Source organism: Zosterops lateralis, assembly GCF_965231275.1.
Source record: "Zosterops lateralis genome assembly, chromosome: 1".
Lineage (NCBI taxonomy): Eukaryota > Metazoa > Chordata > Aves > Passeriformes > Zosteropidae > Zosterops > Zosterops lateralis.
The window spans coordinates 121272483-121285284 of NC_139762.1; positions in this window are offsets into that span (position 1 = coordinate 121272483).

Sequence of the window (12802 nt, forward strand, 5' to 3'; positions counted from 1 at the left end):
TCAGGAGAGATCAGGCCTTAAAATAGGTAGGAAGATTTCTAAATAAAAGACATCAAGGAGCTTTAAAATTCATATAATTTGTTGCAAAAAATTTCAAAATTTCTAAAGCAATTACTGGTGCCCATTAAAAATATATTGCACTGTTTCCTGAAAATATCTGTGTGCCTTATTAAAAAAAAAAACAATCTGCCAAAAACTTTCTGCCAAAACCGGAATGCCTGATGGGTGTCTAATAGAGACATTAAAACCAAAGTATTATACAGGTACTTTTCTTGAAAAACAGATTATTAAAAGGATGAAATCAAATATCTGCCGCTGTTACTACGTCATTAAAATAGCCTCGGATTTTGGCTTTATGTTACAGGGCAGAATGTACTCCACTTTAAATATAAGTGTTTAGTCTGCTTGCACTGCTACATTTAGACCTCTGAAATTTATGAACTTTGAAAAGCAATACTGAGTAGAGCAAGTGGAACAACAGAGAATTATTTCACTAGAGCTACATATGTATGTATCTTAAAATCACTAATTCAGTCTTTTTAGGGTATTTGAGACAGTCTGTCACCAGAACATGGAGAAACATGTTGGTGATATAAAAAGAAAGATGAGAATTTGAATTCTTCATTTTAGTTATTCTTTTTCTCCAGCAAGATATCTGGAACAGGCTGTATAGTGTATGAAATGTAGCAGCCCCTCTCTAGCTATCCATACTCTGATCCCTCAGAGAATGTCAGCAGCTGATCTATGGCTCTTCAAATATTTCTGGTTAGTGACACTTCTGTATCTGACAGGACAAGAACTACACAGGCATATTGCCTTTAGATGTGTCCATGTTGTAAAAGGATAACTCTTTGTAATATTCTACTAATTTTTATCCTAACAGGTACAATATAAACATTTTTCCTTTTGTTTTTAAAGGAGTTTGGACTTGAACAGTACTCAATCAGTCAATTACTTTGGCGGAGTAAAAGCCAGTCCTGTTTTGGGAGTGAAAGACAACCTCTTTGCATTATCTATGTACACACTGAAATAAATGAGTGAGACAAAACTACTTGGTGGGTCACTTGCCCCTCAGCCAGCACAGTTTTTGAAAGATGCAAGTGAAAAATGCATTTTTGTTCTGCAAACAAAATCTTCAATAGAGGTAAAGACAGCACATTTAAAGCAGTGCATCTAGCCATTTTCAGTATTTTTATTTTTAAAATACAAATAGGAAGCAGAGTATAAAAAAAAGTTCAGGTTAAACCATGGAGCCTACAACAGTAGGTCTAACAAGAAATTACTATGCACTTTGAAACTTGCAACTTGTATGTTGTATGGTACACTTTCCAAACAGGACTAGACATTGTAAATTAATTTATAATTCTGTAATTCAGCTGAAATTATTATCACGGGTATATATGTTATTGTATCTGTTACTTTTTAAGTTGCTACAAATACCTTGATTTTGTGGAATATTTTGTTTTCTGTGAATATAGAAAACTTTGCTTTTAACAAACAGGTATGCAGGTTTTTTTCACAACATCCCATAATGGTGCTAGGGATTAACTATTGTAATCACACTGTAATTGACAGCAGCAAAATATGATCTGGAAATAAGCTATTTCATACGAGCAGCTCCTGATAAAACCAGCTACAAGCACTCAAGCATTAGCTAAATATTTTTCATTTAACAGAGAGGATTACAGATCATCAGATGTTTGCCACATGAAATTTCCACTTTAAAGCAGAATGCTTTTCTATATGACCTATTTGAATTGCCCCAATTTCTATCATCATTTTGCTCTTGGGCCAGGTAATGCCAATGCCAGTAAAGCTCCATTTTGATTGCCAGTGCCAGTGCTTTATGACTGACTACCTGACACAAAGTGCTGCTACAAAAGAAGCACTAGAATAGTGCAGAAGACTTCAGATGTCCTTGACAGCTCTAATACATGCTGAACTTGATGAGTTCAAGGCCATGCTGAGGCAAACTGCCTCCAGTTGCTATTCTGATGGCCTTGAAGTACTAATTTCTTCTCAGCAGATGGGTGTGCCTTTAAAGATGGAGAAATTAACTCAGACTTCTGTTCTAAATATAAAATTGTGAAAGCATGCACAAGCTAAAATAAGGCAAAAATTATTTTTGGTCAAAATACTGTGAGAGACATAAGAGTAAAAAATGATATAACAATTTTTTTATAATTAAGTATTGAGTGCAGCTGTTAATAATAATATCTGCTTGTGATTTTTTGCCTCATTTAAACATCTAAGATGATGGGTAGCAGTTGATACCTTTTGGTGCTAACCTCTGTGTTCTGGTGCTGAAGTTACAGATTATTTTTGTGAAAATATTACCATGTACACTCCAGTGTTGGTGAGATCTTTTTCAGCTAAACATATAACTTACCACTAGGTCAGATTTGCTTTCAGAGTTCCTTTTTATGGTTGTTTCAGGCTCTAATGAGAGTTTTATGTGCATTAGAGAGGAAAATGTATTCCAGTTCAAAACCAAAATAAACGGTACCCTCCTCTCATCACAACAGGCAAGTGCCTGTGGAACAAATTATGGGGAGTGTAAGACCTCTAACAGGCATGACTTCCGATTGATGCTGAGCAAGTTTTAGTAATTCCAGATCATCTCTCTGAAAAATAAATTACTTCAGAAAATCTGGCCTTGATCTTGCACACTTATCTTTGGCATCTATTCTTTGAGCTCAGTTTGTTTCCCTCTGAATTTGAGGTGAGTTTGATCAAGTCTCAATTAAAATTGGAGTAGCTTTAATATAACTTCCACAGGAAAGGAAAATTGGATTCCATGAGAGCTTTGTGCACAGCAAAATTAGACTTCACATGCCATCCCCTATTAATAGTGGGAGCTACCATGGGGCTTTGAAAGAGGAATCCTCCCAGAGCAAAAGCACTGTGATTGCACGGAAAGAAATATATATATATTTCTTATAGAAATATATATATGTATAATAAGAAAAAGAAATATATATATATTTCTATATCCGTATCTATATCTGAAGGTAGGTGGATAGGTAGATAGAGATATGGATGCCCTCTTGTGGTTGAGAATGCCAGTACTCATTTTACATAGGATCCAAGAAGTTTTAGGATTTTTTGAAAACAAATGCAAATCTAAAGTTTTCAGCCTTGATTTTAGAGACACATGACTTTGTCTGCTGCCTTTGAGAAAAAAGGTGCAGTGCACAATTCTTCCATTGGTTACCTTTACATGATTTGTAAGTACAGAACTCAATTGCAGTTTTATTAGCTGGTGACTGCCTAACATGCAGAGTTTTATGAGTATGAGGTAAAACAGAGTTATTCAGATGTCAGAAGAATTTTTAGAAGTGTTAAGTCAGATATAGTTCTTAAAAACCAGGGTGTGGGAAGCCTCATTACTCAGATACTAAATGATGATGATGATCCCTAATAAAATTTTAAAGGCCCAAATTACTGTTGCAATCTGCCCATTATTGCTATGTTTCCAAGACAAAACTCTTGCTTTCCTCTTCTAGAATGAGATGATCTTTGAATCCAAGCACACAAAAGTTTTGTGGTGCTTTTTAAAACTGCAGAGTTGAAAATTTGTATGCTCTACTTCTCAGAGCATACTTAATTGGTCTGGTGGTCTCAAAACACACAAACCTTCTTGTTTAAATTTGCAAGAAGAATGTTGAAATTATATCATTAGAAGCCTGAAATAGCAATAACCTACTCAAACTGCTTTCTTTAAATAGAAAATAGTTGAAAAAATTAGGAAAAATTAGCAATTACCCATCTCATTAATTCAACAGATAAGCAACAGCCTATCTGGTTAATTCAAGAAATTATAAACAAAATTGATTACTATTGCTAATTTCAATATTTTCTTTCTGCTTAGCCTTCATTTCCCAACTTTCCCTCAGGGTAGAGTTATTTTCTGTTAGAAAATAATTTCAAGGCCACGCATTTTTAAATTCACATAAGTCAGTGGATCAGACAGAAAGTTTTGATTGTTATCCACATTCTGCAGAGTTCCCCTGAGTGTGATCTGTGAAAAATCCAGACTGAAATGGTTGCAATTCGTTATCTTCTTCTCCCAAAAGATAAAATTCAGAGTGGAAGAAGATTTTGGTACGTTATCATTATCTTATTTACAATAAGATTGTAAATTTTTTAAAATCCCTCATACTGAAATTGCATATAAATTGTACTTAGGGTTATTTTGGCCAGCAGGACAGAGAGAGAATGTCTCTCAGGTTATATGTTTAGCTCACAACAGCAATTGTCATCCAAATCACTGGGTGTTCATCATGCTGCTAACTCACTACAGCTTCAAGAGACCATCCTGTAAGTCAGGAAGTATCTTAGATGTGACATTTAAAGTAATAAAATTCTTTCTTAAGAGGGAATGGTAATATTGGAATCAATAGCTCTTAGGAGTAAAACGGCTTTGTTTCATATAGGACACTCTAATGTAATTGAAATGGTGCTTAAAGGCAGGGTTCATTTGAGAAGCAAATCATCTACAGATGCTTTTTTCCATGTGCAACAAGGAAAGATATTTCTGAGGCTTAAAGATGTTGGGGATTGGAAAATAAGTATATTTCTATGCTTTTTTAAATCTGAACCCATGTAAAAAAAATGTTCAGCATTTATAGAGTGAAATGCTCTTCCTCTCCTCTCATTACATAGTTTCATTTTTCTTGTTTAGGTTTTTTTGATAATTGTGTGTGTGGGGTTGTATTTGTTTTTATGGAGAAGAAAGCTTGTTTAGCACATGTTGCAGTGAACTTACCAATGTATCATTTCATTTGTGTTGTCATATGACGCTATATATATGTTATACCTGAGATATAAATTTGTATCCCTGTTTCAACTTCTAATGGTATGAAACCGTACATAATTTTGATCTATTTTGTAACATCTATGCATTTCAATAAATAAGTAAAATTATCAATATTTACAATTGATGTTCTTTTGAGACATCTTTTGTTGTTTCTTTTTTCCATTTATACCCTGAAGAAGACAAGTTTTCAGAGAGACAGTAAAGGACAGATCTAAACTGAATTTTTATTCAATTTGAATATATTTATATAAGTGCATATGCTTTACACCAGAGCTCCATTATGCACTTGAAGTCTGTCTTGATGTATCCACCCATATGGATAGGAGCCTGTCTTTTGGTGTTGAGAGAAGGAACTCTCCATCAGAGTTAGTGTTCAGGGTATGTTTTCTTATGTGCCTCTGGCCAAGAAGAAAAATATGAACTGTGACCAAAGGAGATATCCACAGAAAATCGCAGAGGAATTATGGTCAATTGGCCAAGTTTTTTTTTCCATGGAAGGAACCATCCTACAGTCAGAAAAAGAAGTAGTTTGCTCCTGAATGATTATTCTTCCTCCCAAGATTGTACCAAAGCTGTAAAAGCTACGTTTGAAAGCAAAACCCAGAAATTATTAAAATAAAAAGGAACCTATGTAATGAGGACAAGGGAGAACAGAGGGAGGAAGAAAAGGCATTTTTAAAATGCTTAGACTTAGCATCACAAAAGCTATTCAAACTCAGTGTGTAAATCCTTGGTAGTCTTTGGTTCATCCATCACAAGCTAGACACAAAAAACCCACTTTTCCTTAAAATTCAGTGTGACGTGAAGTTATTTTATGTATGATTTAGACATTCAGCTAGGAGGACTCAATCTTACAGATTATAAAAAAGAATAGAAGGAAGACCAGATTCTTTCAGAATGCCACCATGCATTTTCCCTATTATACTATTTTTTTGTGTAATGACGTTTTCTGATTTTCATCATGCCTGTTTCTGATGTAGAAGTTTAAAGAAATTTGGGATTAATATTATGAACAACTGAATAAATATGGCACAAGCTGTTGGCAGTCTCTGGTCAATTGTAGTGGGATTATGTCAAATATCAATTTCTGCGCAACAATATTCAGTGTTGTTGCTAGTCTGTCCCTCATCTGAGCCCAGTATTGTATGGAGCATGACCAGAAGAATGTGATTTTTCCTAATTTCTTATTCCTCAACACACTTGTTTCTTTTTCTATCTTTCTCATCTTGCTTCTCTCCCTTCTTTCTCATAATCTATGAATTCGTTTGCAGTTATTGGAAAGACAATGCTAAGACACATCATTCATTTAGAGTATTTTTCATTTTCTCTGTGTTGTCCTTTTATCTGGATCAGAGAATGAAACAGAACTGGTAACTGAAGATTTCCACTTAGTGCCATGTCTCAGTCTTCCAGTTTTCTAATTATGGTTTTCATCTGGCTTTCACACCTTGATTTTTTTTTTAAGAGGAACCAAAACATGGAGAAGCTGATATTGGTGTGTGTAGCTCACACACCAATATGGAGAACAGATAAAGATAAATTGTGGGAGTTTGAAAGCAGTTGTGAAATCCACGGTTCAGCTGTAATGTGGTGCTCTAAGCTGTGATTACGGCAGGAAAAAATACATCACTCTTGATGCCAGGAGGCATCGCATCCACATTTCATTGTGGTGACAGGTTTTGGTGTACCTTTATGTCATTGCACAATGGTTATTGTTAGGCTGAGAACCTCTCATGTAAACTAGGAAATTGTGTTTTCTTCATTTTTTTTTAAAAAGTGTCTACCATGCCAACAGAGTATGTGTCCACAGGGTAACAGCCACATATATCTACAGATAGTCAATGTGGCATCACAGCAGTTTACAGCTTAGGAGAGAGGCAGACAACTTCCTTCTCATGCAATCATGCAGTGCCTGAGAGCCCAGTTAAAACAAGTTTTGCCTTAATCTCTAATTCTTCAAATCCCCAGTGAAATTTGACATCAGAGATGTTAATAATTATAATTTGGTGTTTTTTTTCTTGTTAGAGTTTGGGGGTTTTTTTGGGGTTTTTTTGTATTAGTAACAATAATCTGAAAATTATTTCTTCATCTAGATGAATTTTTTTCTGTGTCTTTAACATATTGCCTTGTGTTTCACTGGGGGACCATTGCAGTAGTTGCATTCCTTACAGATATGACAGACCTTTACAGAAACATCATGAAAACATGTAATGGAAAACAACATAAAGAGTTCTTAACAGATAATAGCAATTGAGAGTGTGTTTTCTCAACTTGGCAGTCCTTATGGCTTTTTTTTTATTTTCTGTGAGATTCCATTCTGAGTTCTAACTCCATCATTTTGAATCCTCTTTTCATCTGAGACAGGACAGGTTTATTTGATTTTGTCTGTGAAATCTAGCACTGGACTTGCTCCACTACACATTTTTGTCAAAAAAGTTTGAAAATATGTCTGTAAGCCCAAAACTCTCTGAGGTTTTGGCCGATTTGCAGTCCATACATCTGCAGCTACAGCCTTGGAGTGCTGTTTTACAGCATTTTGTAGATATTGGCAACACTGAGGTGATGGTATTTTCAGCCAACAAGGACCTTGAATAATGACGGGAGATTTTTTCACCCAGGTAACATCCGAAGTCTCCTCTTTAAGTGAATGTATTGAAATTCACTTACATTAGTAGCCATGGCAGCTGAGTCTATACTTGATCATACTGTTGTACTAGAACATAGAACAGAACACAGAGAGGCATGTGCTAATATACGTGTAGAAGGTGAATAAATAATTTGCATTTTTTGAGTAACATTCTGTTTTCTGTAAACTTTTAATATCTCCACGTCTGTTTAGCACTCTAGGACCCTTGGCTGGCTGCTTTATGTTGGTTTTTATTCTGGCCCCATTTTTTTCTGCATCATTCTCCAAAGAGTCTGTGCATTTCCTCCTTGTCTGCAGGATCAGATATGTTGATAAATTCTTCATACTTACTGTGATCTACCTGCAGATCTTGCCATTTAAATTTCTCCCCATATTTGCTATTTTTGTTACACAGAAGTGGTTTTTACTTTTTTAGCTTTACCCAAAATCTCCAGATTTTCCCATAGCTGCAGGATCTTGTAGTCATTCTCATCTCATTCTCCTCCCAGGAGAAAGTGTACAGTTTAGTGTGCTGTATACCACCAAAATTTTCTATTTTCCAATGAAAAACATATGTGCCAAACATAACTGCAATGGCAGTCTGCAAAAAAACAGTGTCTTCCTTATGGGTGTGTTGGATGTGCACAGACATGTGGGGTTTTTTCCTATGGGCAATGCCAGAATCCTGCTGATATATCAGACATGGAAAAATGCTTGTCATTAGCCATCTCCTGAAGAATTTTTCCCCTCACAGGTAGTGGAAAATATTCCTCTTCTACATATCTGTTTGATTATTTTGGGTATATCCAAAAGCAAAAATAAGCACACTGATTTTAAGTGAGTATATCTGTTTTATCCATTATTATAACCCCAGTATAGTCACCTGGAGCTGTATGCCAAAATCTAATGCCTGGGAACAACATAGATCAGTGAGCTGAAGGCAAGGAATGCTCCAAGAGTGGCTCAGGAGCAGAAGATGTTTTTGGCAGTCCTAGAATACTTTTATTTCCTTGCTAAATAAGTCTACATGGGCCCCACAGCTGAACTTCAAGACGACATTGTGATATTTCCATCTCCAGTCTGTTTCACTGCCTTCCATAAGCCAGGTCATGGAACCATCACAGTGGAGGAGCCTTGTTGTTTGTATGACAAAGATTTCCAGCTAAAGGTCTAAATGTAATTCCTATGACAACTCAGGAGTCATTGGTGGGAAGCATTTGTTTAACGCTGGAACAGACTGACTGGAGAATGCACAGCAGTGAAAGATCCTCCCCTCTTTAAAAGGGTCAAGTTCCTTTACCTGCTTAGCTTCTTTTCTTCCTAAAGGATGAAGTTTCTTCATAAGACCAATGGGGGGACATACTTCTAATGAAAAATTTTTAAAAAGACACTCTTTACTCAGCTTTTACTGAAATTTCTATAATTACCATCATTTAATTCCACATATTTAGTTTGTTCTTCTGCAGAAATAAACTCAACCTGAATTGCATCCACTCATGTTCTATTACTTGCAGATCCTCTGAGAAAAATATGAGGAATGTTTCAGGAAAAAAGGAAGCTAATTTTTTAAAAATATCTTTCCTCCTATTTCTATCCATTTATTTTCATTCCATGAGAAGAAAATGTTTTAACTATGGTCTGCAATCATTGATAAATGCATAAGTTTTCAACTTTGGCTCATTTAAGCTTTTTATTCCTCCATAAAAGGTATTTTAATTTCTTTTCATCTTTATGCCACTCTCTTTTTCAGGTATTTTCCAGAGTTTTATGGTGGCTAGTACAGCTTTTGAGGCAGATAACTTCCCACTCTCACAACTGGGTTACCAATTTGTCCTCAAATATCATCTCTCTTTTGTGTCATCTTTACAACTTTTTCCTCATGCTCTGTGGATGCTGATATTATTGAACCTTGCTGATATTATTGCATAACTTTTTCCCTCCTTCTTGCAGGAAACCCTGTTATCTGATTTTTTTTTTTTTCTCTTTTCCTTCTCCTAAGCTATTATCTTAGTATCTATGGATGCTAATAACTTTCACAGGGGCCCATGTACTGATACTTTCTAAGAAGCTCTCCTCTGAAATAATGCCATTTAGGTGCATGTACTGCTATTAGCTATCAAATTCAAACATCAGTCTTTTGAAGTTAAGAGTCACAAGATAGGCAAGGTTGGAAGAGACCACACTGGGCCATCTGGTCCGACCTCCCTGCTCAAGCAGGATCATCCCAGAGCACATGGCACAGGATTATGTCCAGATGGTTATTGACTATCTCTGGTGAGGGAGACTCCACAACCATCCAGGAAAGCAGGACTCCATTTTGCATAACGGTGACTTGGGAAGACAAACACAATCACTGCCAGCACCTGCCCATCCTCCTTCTTCTACCAGCTATAAATGCTCAGCATGACACCAAACAGTACAGAATATCCCTTTGGTGAGCTGTGGTCAGCTCCCAGCTGTGCTTCCTCCCAGCTCTTTGTGCACCCCCAGCTGCTTGCTGGAGCAATGGGGTGAGAAGCAGAGAAAGCCTTGATGATGGTCAATAATAAAAACAACCATATATTATCACCACTGTTTCCAGCACAAATACAATGCATAGCCCCATACTAGCTACTATGAAGTAATTAGCTCTATCCCAGCCAAAACTAGCACACAAACCATTTTAAGAAGTATCGCTTTCCCTCAGCAAGTGAAAGAACTTTAAAAATACCTACAAGCTTTATCCGCTCTCCAAAAGGTGCATGGGCATATAACAAAGAGGGAAGGGTCAGGAAAAAGGAGACAATCCATCAGAAGGAGTAAAATCCCAGCTGATTGAAACAGTGCAAATGGAAAACATAATTTTGACTCTGAGTCTTTGAAAACGTCTACTTTAGCACATGCTGGTTTTGTGCATTGAAGATGTCATACTGTGGAACTCACTTTAAGTGTAAATACTTTTATTTCTGACAGCTGCATTTACAGAAGAAACAGGAACAATTAAAGTCCTTAAACTGAAAAGGATGATATAAATATAATATCTGATTTGGGCAAAAAATTAACTTCTTTAAGGCCTCTTATTTTCTTAAGGTAAATCATGCTGTTTATTTACTGTAAATCCAGTGACATTAGAAATTAGTTTCTACTTTAAATTCCTACAGTTGTATTGTATTTATTCAATAATTTTCCTCTAAATAAGTTTTAACTATGACTAAAATATTTTCATCTGCTTTAACTAGTGTTATAGTATATCCTTTTCAGTGTTGAAACAGTCTTAGGAGTTTGTCAATTAGAAAATAATGGTTCTTAAAACTGCAGTACTTGTTATCTTCTCTATTTTCATATAAATTATGTGCTTTCAAGACAATATGTATTCAATTAGTTTTAACTAGTAGTTCAGAATGCTGCTTTTTATATATATATATATTTTTTTTTTTCAAAATTTCTCACCATTATATTAATTAAAATCTGATACTTCCTCACAAAGAGTGAGAGGTATTGAAACAATAGTCCATGCACCAAGTGGTACAACGGCTGGGTAAAAAAGGCAAAATTCCAGAAAGTAACTTGTTTATTTAAAGAGCTACTTAGACAGAATATAAGTGTCTACATCTAACATAGTGACGGATAATTTTTTCTTTCTACCGACTATGTCTTAATATAAATGACATTGCATAGAAGGAGAGGATGTTCACCTGTTTTCAATGGTAAAAGGAAAACTGAGTTTTGACATGCCAAGTATTGAAGGCTAGAACCTTCTTCCTAGGAAGAAACAGAGGGCTCAGAAGCGGTACAGAGCATGGAGTTTGTTCCTTTTTGCTGTCTAGGAAGAAGAGAAGAGGCTGAAGTTTTGGTAAAAAATGCTGCTTATATAAATGTTTAGGTTTTTTACATACTGTCTACTATTTTTTAGATAATCTTTATGAGAAGTAGGTGTCTCAGAGTTATTTTCATTCTTGTCCAGAGGGGATTCAAGCCCTTTATCACACTTTGTGTAGACTTCCAAATAAAGCTTTCTATAAGTGCAGACGAACATTATCAAAAATCATTGGCAAGGATCTACAGCTGCACAGCCAGGTGTGCAAGAGTCATGTAGGAGGCCCAAGGGAAAACAAAAGTTGTGGTTTGGATACCTAACTAGAAGAGTTACAAACCTCAGCTCCTGCTCTCAGGACTGTGGCTGCTGTAGACAGTGATTTTGACATGCAAAATGTCTAACACTACGCAGTGCAAAATGTCTCATATTATGCATTTATTTTTAAAGACAGAATATAGAATGCATCATTTTAAGGGTCACAGACTGGAATCCACCACCTGCTATGGAATAGCATACATTTTACTTGAGGGTAGGGGTATCACTTCATCTCTAAACCTTGCAGAGGCTGGGCAAGTCCCCAGAGTCACTAGGTAGAAGCCAACTCTGAAGCAGAAAAAATGTTTCTTGCAGAAAAATTCGAAAAATGAAGTAGACATAAATCTTGATTATTTTAAAACATCATGAGTGTGCTCTCTTGGATGTTTTCTAAATTTAAAGTGAAGGAGAGCCTCATCTGATAATCATGGATCTTACCCTACAGGTAGGGTGGGAGAGGGAGGGATGTGAGCTCTATAGTGCTAGGGTCACAGAAGGCCAGATTTTGCTACTCTTATTCCAGCTGTGCAGTTGAAAGGGTTACTGACTTTATGTAGTGGAATTAATGGCAAAGTAAGATAATACAATGGTAAAGTCATGGTAGAAAAACAAAGACTATGCTATTTATCTGTGCCTGTAAAAGTATATTCGGATCTGCATATATTCCTAAGCTTTCACATTCCTCATCCATGAAAAGTTTGGCAAACCTTAACATTACTACAAAGAGTATATATTAATCCATAGAATTTACTTCATAACTTTTTTCCCCTGCACCTTAGCCAAGCTTCACCATGTGTGTGCATAAGAAACCCTTGACAAAAGCCAGCTGAGGGCTGAAATGGGAATTTGCCCTCTTCACCCTTATGAATAAATCTTTCTTTAAAAGCAAGGAAAAAAAATCCTCTTGGCTTGGAATATCTCAGCGTGCTGACTGTGCACAAACCAAGGCTGGAATAATTGTGCATTACTGTGATTTGTTTTTGTATTGCCTCCTTGTCATGTTTTAAAAAAAGAACACAAGTATTATAATTTCTTTTGCTGTGCACCAGGTGCTTGCCAGATAGCTAAGGAGGGCCAGCTGTTAGCTTTCAGGAGATGCCAGTGGAAGGACTGATAAACTTTTTAAAACCAATACATTCAGAAACCTGTAACATTCCAGCAAGTAGTGCAGCATTTTCTTGCCCTGAGAAGCTAGCAAAGCACTGAATCCAGCTTTAGCTGTCTTTTTAGAAAGGAGAAGGAAGGA